Source organism: Maniola hyperantus, chromosome Z (assembly GCF_902806685.2).
Source record: "Maniola hyperantus chromosome Z, iAphHyp1.2, whole genome shotgun sequence".
Classification (NCBI taxonomy): domain Eukaryota; kingdom Metazoa; phylum Arthropoda; class Insecta; order Lepidoptera; family Nymphalidae; genus Maniola; species Maniola hyperantus.
The window spans coordinates 12,695,625-12,703,944 of NC_048564.1; the positions used below are offsets into that span (position 1 = coordinate 12,695,625).

The 8,320-nt window shown below is 40.0% G+C and overlaps 1 protein-coding gene across 4 annotated transcripts in view; it reads right to left on the reverse strand.

Annotated features, from left to right (window-relative positions):
* Window positions 1-7,962, reverse strand: part of bma (SCY1-like protein bma) — a 125,244-nt gene extending 117,282 nt beyond the window's left edge. For all 4 annotated transcript variants that reach the window (XM_069508642.1, XM_069508640.1, XM_069508643.1 and 1 more), the window contains exon 1: window positions 7,824-7,962. The gene's annotated coding sequence lies outside the window, so the exon portion shown is untranslated. The remainder of the gene's footprint in view (window positions 1-7,823) is intronic.
* Between the last annotated feature and the right edge of the window lie 358 nt (window positions 7,963-8,320).

Here is an 8,320-nt window from a genome sequence, read left to right on the forward strand (position 1 = left end):
ATTTTTTTTTCTAAACCATAGAATCTTTTGCTAAAATACTTAGATGAATGACTATCTCTATGCTTAAATATAATACAAATCTAAAAAAAAAAACTAATTGAATAGAAAAAGATCTGATATTATGACTAAGAACCCTTCGAAGCCAAGAGAAGTTCTCTTCACAATAAACTTACAATGAAATCTGCCCATCCATTAAGTGCTAGGTATAATAAATACCACAGACATTTATTATAACAGACAAAGGGCTCAGACTCCTCCTTTTGCGTCAGGAGTTAAAAATAAGTAAAAGAAAGGTTTCTAGTTCAACGAGATTTTTTTACAACTTTCTTACCCGTTATCTGCCAAAGCCAATAAACTACAAAGTCACTGATCGTTGTTCTCTGTGTCCAGCTTTTATAAAATAAAGAGGATCTGGCCCTCACCGGCTCTTAGTCCATTACCAATGTCAACTAAAATAATTATTTGAAATTCGAACATTTTAATTTGATTTGAATTTCGATTTTTGTTAACTACTAGCTGCCCTGGCGAACTTCGTTCCGCCTAATAGTCGATTCAAATTTTTTAAATTGTTCTCTCCGTAAGAACCATCCTCGTACTTCAAGGAATATTGTAAAAAAAGAATTAGCGAAATCGGTTCAGCTGTTCTCGAGATTTGCGATGAGCAACAGATTTAGTGATTCATTTTTATATTATAGATAGACTAGCTTATGCCCACAACTTTATCCACGTGAACTATACGAATTTCAAACCCCTATTTCACCCCCTTAGTGGTTGAATTTCAAAATTCCTTTCTTAGTAAATGTCTACGTCATAGTAGCTGTCTGTATGTTAAATTTCAGCTCGATCCGTCCAGTAGTTTGAGCTGTGCGTTGATAGATCAGACAGTCAGTCAACCAGTCAGTCACCTTTTCCTTTTATATATGTAGATATAGCTGATTATGCTATTATCCAAGTTTTATCTCAGCATTTAGTAGCAAGATCTTCTCCATTTGACGTAGGCCATGATGGGGGTACAGGACTAGAGGTATGGCTTAGTGCCCAAGTATGGCATAGGAAAGAACGCTTCGCCTGTTTAAAACGTTTGTTGGCTAAGCTCTGCCACCATTAGAGCCTCAATAGCTCAATGGTTAAGGCGCGGACTGAAATCCGAAAGGTTGGCAGTTCAAACCTCACCCGTTGCACTATTGTCGTACCTACGCCTAGCACAAGCTTTACGCTTAGTTGGAGGGAAAACGGGAATATTATTCATGATTAGCATGGCTAATATCCTTTAAAAAAAATCTTGGCTTAGAGCCTCAGAGCCGTGGTTGAATTTCGATTCTAGGACTCTCGTGCAATGGGCGTTGGGATTACCGTGGTGCGGGATGGTGTTATCAAGTCTGGTAATGCTCAATTCATTTAAAACATCGTCGTCATCGTCGCTAACCATTGACTTATGTATTACTTCGTATGGACAGGGCCATTGAACAAACAAAATGGCACCAACTCATTGGTGCTTTAGCACCAATGCAACCTCAGTGACGTCTGCATTTCAAACGGGTCGTTCATTAGTATTTAAGAGATGGTACTAATTTATTTGGTTCCAAAACCGTGAAAAATTTGGTTCGCTCAATTTTGAGTTGTTCTGGCGGTTACAGGAGCTTGCAAGGTAGTGAACACCCGTTTGATGGTCTGGATTGCAGTGGTACTATCCCGCTGCCATAATCATCAGCATCCATTTCCATTCATTCAGCTTTTTATAGTACACGAGCGTTATAGATAAATGTGAATCCACTGCAATATTTTCCCAGTGCTTCGACCGTAAATAGTTGTATATTTACTTCATTTCAAGCCATTTACCAATTTAGCCATTTAGCCAAAATACACAGATTATGTATGGTGTTCGTGGAAACAGTTTACACGACTAAGTAAACAAAGTCATTTAAATTTTCTCTCTCAATTTTTTCGAATTCAACCTCAATGGTCAAACAATTTTACACGTGGGAGTACGGAAGTTACTTATACGAGTATACAGTGCGACAAGGCTTTCTTGGCACTTGAATGACATTAACAGGGGGGCGTTGTTGGAGGACAAAGGCTTAGAATATTCAAACAAGAACAAAGGGGACACATGACGGCAACGTTAGTTCCGATTTTCACCGCGCGCCAAGATAGTCTTGTCGCACTGTAAATGCGATGGCCATCTTTTGGTATGCATCACCCATGAATTTAGAAAGTAATAATTCTTATCCTTTGGCATCACCTTATGCGTACGTTACGTTAGTGCTGAAATTTGCTGACGTTATCAGCATTTCTTTGAACTATGTTACTTGCATTTTCAATAGGTACTGAAGCTGCCTGGTTGGTCAAGTGGCAAGTTTATTCACCATAGATCATGAGACTTCTGTTTCTAAAAAAGAAGGTTTTTCTATCAAGGAATTCTTAGTAGAAGCTTGAAGTTGCGAAGTTAGCGTTGTTACATTCTCGCGCCTCGGAAAGCACGCAAAGCGGTTCTGGTCTTGATCTCTCTCCAGTCTTGTTGGATTGGCATCACTCTCTAGCAACTAGCAAGGATTTCCTCATATACAGATCGTGAAGTTCCAGCGAAAAGAACAAGAAAGAGGGTAGTTCGCTATTGCCCTTGATAGCTCAAACTTCAACTCTCGCAGCACCGCAGTCCCGTCATGACCACGACCCGAGCAATTGGGTTGAAATGTCGACAAATAAAATGGCATTTACATTGAAATATATCGGATAACTTTGATTAGCAAATGATTAACTCACAGTATTCCGTTAAAAGTAAACATTTCTTCAAATCAAATGAAATGGTTTGTTCATAATAGGTAATAAATTACACTTTTTGAAAGTCAGTTGCATTTGTAAGATGATATAGTGGTGATAATTTTTACGCGAACTTAAAAACTAAAGCTACGAGGGTTCCAAATTGCATTTCTCATCCAGGATTCAACTTCTAACTCCTCCTCGAAGTAAAAACCTAGCTAAAGCCTTGTTGGATAAGGTGCTTATCAAAACCTACTGGGCGTATTTCATAAAGCAAGAAAAGGCGCTTATGTGAAATTCTACTCACATAGAGAACACACGTCCGTAACGTTCCAGACTTATTTATTGCTAAGGTGGGTTAGGACGTTCGCCTTTTAATCGGAGGTCGGGGGTTCGATCCCGGCCACGCACCTCTAACTTTTCGAAGTTATGTGCGTTTTAAGTAATTAAATATCACTTGCTTTATCGGTGAAGGAAAACATCGTGAGGAAACCTGCATGCCTGAGAGTTCTCCATAATGTTCTCAAAGGTGTGTGAAGACTACCAATCCGCACATGGCCAGCGTGGTAGACTATGACCAAACCCTTCTCACTCTGAGAGGAGACCCGTGCTTTGTAGTGAGCTGGCGATGGGTTGATCATGATGATTATGAAGTAGAGGCCGTGTTTTATTTCAACTAAAATGCTACCTGGAATTGATCTCTCTTATGACTGCATTCAACTCGCTAAATTAAACATATTCTACACGCTGAAATTTTGTGCCATACAAAATGTCTTTTTTTTGTACCGGAAATTAAAATGGACACGTTGTGTCAATTTGGTCTTCGTGTTTATACTATGTTGACTGATATCTCATCACTAACATTTAGTTCCGACCATTTCCGACCTTGTTCTGACACTCTCAGATGACGCTCACTTCTCTGCACCAAAAAGGCGAAAATCAAGTTGCTTCAAAAACTGGTCAAAATTCGCAGATACAGCGTAGGTACTTGTATTATTAGTGGACTAGTGGTCAGTGATTCAGAGGTCAAACCAGTGCGTACAGTCAAACCGGCGTAATTTGTGAAAAATTGCGTGATTTGTGTCGTGGCTATCATGCTATACGACCACAACGCGTTTACGCAATCACAGAAAGGCCTCGACCTGAAATTCGTGTTATGGCTCTTACGAAAAGCTCACAACGCGTTGTGGCATTCGCAAAAAGACCACATAGCGTGATTTGTGTCGAGGCTATCATGCTATACGACCACACCGCGTTTTAGCAATCAAAAAGTCACAACGCGTTCTGAACATAAAAACTAGAACGAAATCTGAACACCCCGACTCCACACAGTTTTGTCTGTCCTACCCCTAGAGTGTTTTTGTAAAACGCAAAGCCAGAAGCTTATGAAAGAGATTCTGAATGTAATGAGCCTACAAGGCCGAGTGGAGCCGTGGTGAAACAAAGGTCGAGTAGGTGAGCTGAATGAAGGGGCAACGGAGCGAGCCTGGCGTAGCCGATTTAATTTGGCCACGCCAGGCATAAGAGGCGGCGCAGCTCGGAGCGTACAGGTGCCAGGCCGGCACCACGGAGGAGCAGCAGCGGGGATCTCAGCTGTGCTAGTGACGTCTAGCCCCCAAGGGGGGAGAGTGAGCATACGGGACAAGGTGGAGACAAAATAATTTGTAGGGGAGTCAAGAAGGCACGCCGCGCCGGGAAAATGCCAAGAGCAAGTACCGAACGGGCGCCCTCCCGCGATTCGACCTATATAACCGAGAGGTTAGTGGGGCCATGGGAGGTGGAGGGTTGTCATTTGGCCATGCCAGGTCTTGATCTTTGATATTCATCATTTTGTAATCAGATTGTAATTTTAACTTAATTCAATTTAAATTTTTTGTAAGTATGTTTGTGTTAGTTAATAATTTAATTAGTGTAATTGGGCTTTATGCCCGTTCTAATTAAATAATAGTAATAAATAAATAATAATAATAATAATCATACTCTCCCCCTCCACTCTCTTCCCTCCCCCCTTAACCTCCCTCTCCTCCTTTTTTTGTCACATTTTATTTTTTATTGAACGTCTAATAAAGCTAGTTGACTGTGACAGTTACACTAACGAGTGCTCAGAGCGCGTCGTAGCTTTTCTCCTAGCATTAGTTTCAAGTTTACGCAGTGAATTATCACCACTACATTATCTTTCAAATCCAGCAATTGACTATCAAAAAGTGTACAAATTTACCTATTTTGAATAAATTATTTGACTTTGACTTCATTGCCACAACGTTTAGTGGTCGTATAGCATGATAGCCACGACAAAAATTTCGCAATGTGGGCTTTCGTGGCCTTTAACTGCGATTGACACAACGAGTTATTTTTTCGCTCAGCGTTTCCGGTCTTTGAGTGTAATATGTTATATAAAAAGTGGTAAAACATCATGTTCACGTTCGATTTTGACTTGGCCGCCATAACATGAATTAAATTGTCCCCCAAAAGCTTTCATAAAAGGTATCAGGGTATGAGTTTTAATATTGTTGGAAATGACTCAAGTTCCTTTATTTTATTTTCAAGGTTACCCATATTATAAATGCAAAAGTGTGTTTGTTTGTTGGTTTGTAGGTTTATTGGTTTGTTGGTTTATTGGTTTGTTGGTTTGTCCTTCAATCACGCCGCAACGGAGCAACCAATTGAGGTGATTTTTAGCATGGGTATAGTTAAAGACCTGGACAGTGACATAGCCTACTTTTTATCCCGAAAAATAAAAGACGGGAAAATAAATACCACGGGATTTTAAAAAACCTAAATCCACGCGGATGAAGTCGCGGGCAACAGCTTGTAAAATAATAAAAGTTCAATTTAGGACATTTGCGGTTTTGAGGAAAAACTCCGTGGAAAGGCTTTACAGCAACAAAACACAAAAAATTTGTTCAAAAATATTTTTCGGGTAAACTTTGTCAATATAGGCATCGACGATCTTCATTAACGAAATTGAAGAGAAACAATATTTGCGAAAATTTCAAAATTTCACGTAGCATAATGGTCCTCTTTTTAATTAAAATGTTCCTGTCGATAAAGCCCAGACTACATGGTAGCTCCATCACGGGTCAGGTTAGGCACGAATTAAAAATAAGTGGTCCGAGAGCTGATGAACGATTTTAACGGAGTGCTTGATACAAGTTAATAATAGTATCAATTATTTTAAACAATGTATGAGGTGTTGTTACAATGGCAGATGATAAGGAATAACAGAGCAATTTGATACGTTGCTGTTGCACGTATAACGTGGCCAACAAATTAATTGTGTAAAGCTTTACTATACCTATTTGTTATACCTACTAGTGCTTATATTATAATGTATGAAGCCTTTCACACAGAGAGGCGTGCATATTATAGAACTGGCTTTTGTGCTGAAATACTGAATTCGCTGCAGACTGTAATGTGACGTTCTTCAAAGGGTCATTGTTAAAAGCAATAGGTACAATTAGATTACATTATGATACATACGAGTGAGATCCCAACTAAATTATCATCATCATGATCAACCCATCGCCGGCTCACTACACAGCACGGGTCTCCTCTCAGAGTGAGAAGGGGTTTAGCCATAGTCTACCACGCTGGCCATTTGTGGATTGGTAGACTTCACACACCTTTGAGAACATTATAGAGAACTCTCCGGCATGCAGGTTTCGTCACGATGTTTTTCTTCACCGTTAAAGCAAGTCATATTAAATAATTAATTAAAACGCACATAACTCCGAAAAATTAGAGGTGCTTACCCGGGATCGAACCCCCGACCTCCGATTAGAAGGCGGATATCCTAACCAATAGGCTATCACAACACTCGCATATAACTAAATTACTTAATTTCATTTCAAATCATACACGCATTTCGCTCGTTAATTAATGTGACATCCAGACGTACAATCTTTGTAGAGTCACGCAACCATAGTGCGTTAAAGAAAAATCCTGACTCATCAACGTACGCCTAAACCCTAGCGCCTAAGATCGCTGCCACAGAGGTTTCCACAACAACCATAATAGGGACTTCCTAATTTCATGGTTTTAATTTTAATCGTACTTTTGACATGACAGTTAACTTGTAGAGCTAAAATGGCGAGTATTTTCTCAAAATGTATGCATTATATAAATTTAAAATTTGTCACTTTTATATAATGTCTGTTGGTTTGGTAATAAAACTATAGTACGCGACAGGTTGAAATGCCAATCGGCGAGGCGTACTTGCACAGCCCCCGCGCTTACACCGTGCGGGCGAGCGCGGGTGACGTGCGGGTGTGGGGGTCGTCCCCACGCCTCATACCCTGATTGGCATCTCAACCTGTTGTGGACTATACTTCATTAAGCAACTGAAAAATTGACGAGATAGAAAATAAAGAAAAATTTGTCTGCTGGGCATCTTAAGGGATGGTGTTAAGAGCTGATTTTTCATCAAATAAACTTAATAACGACATATGACATTTTGATCCAAAGGATCCAATACAAAGCGTCATAATTTTTAGGGCCTTCCATGGGGTTTCCAACATAAATGAAATTTTTCAATAATATATTTTTTCTGATATGATTATACACATATATTTGCAATATACGAGTAAAACAAACAGATATCTGATTTATATGTTAAGTAAAACAAATTGCATTGTTTCAAAATATTAAAAGTATATTAACAAGTATTTCGCCAGCAAATAATATAACGTGAAATATGCATTATTCAGAAAATCCACGCAGCGTTTGGAATTTTATTAATAAACCCTTAATGATTCTGAAAATTTTAAATTCCCGTGTATAAATCAACGAGCGTGAGCTTACCTTTTTCAGCAAATATTGAGCCGAAACTTCCGATGAGCGCAACAGTTAGTCGGTGCGGGAATGTTTATCCGCACAGCGGTGGCTCAGCGATAAAATGGCGGATATACATAGGACGGGTCAGGACTACGGCCGCTTTAACGAAAAGTAAAAGTGAACGTATCTCCGCTCGATATCGCCCTACCTGTTGCGGCGTTGCGCCCGTCTCGTCGACGGCGTAGACACAAACTTTTACGCGCTCAGAGTTAAAAATTTGGAAGACTTACCCGAAGTGCTGGGCTGCTCTTCGGACCCACCGCCTTTCCGTCGAAAAACTTTTAAGAGAGTTGACAACAGTTTGACGTTTGTTCTGTACTGTTAGGGTGATAGTTACATACTACTCTTCGCGCGCGAGTGCTTCGGGGTCGCAAGACGTGCAACCACGGAGGCGATTGACGAAACAGTGCGGGCTTGGGGTCCGCGTCCGCCGCTCAGCAGTGCCGCGCCCCGCCCGACCCGACAGTCGACACCTTGCGAGCCTGAACCCCTGCGCCGAATTAGATTTTCATATATCAATTATATTTCTATTTTCACCCAATGACCCGATTGAGTCGTTCATTTTGTCTCATTTTCCAAATTTTACTCGCCATCTCCTTAATTTTCACTTGATTATCCTGAGAAAGCTTTTTAGTGGCTATTTTTACTAATTTGTGGTACCTATATGACTCGGTATTCTTTTTCTAGCATGTAAATATTTCTTTATGCGGTGATGGAGTAGTAATTA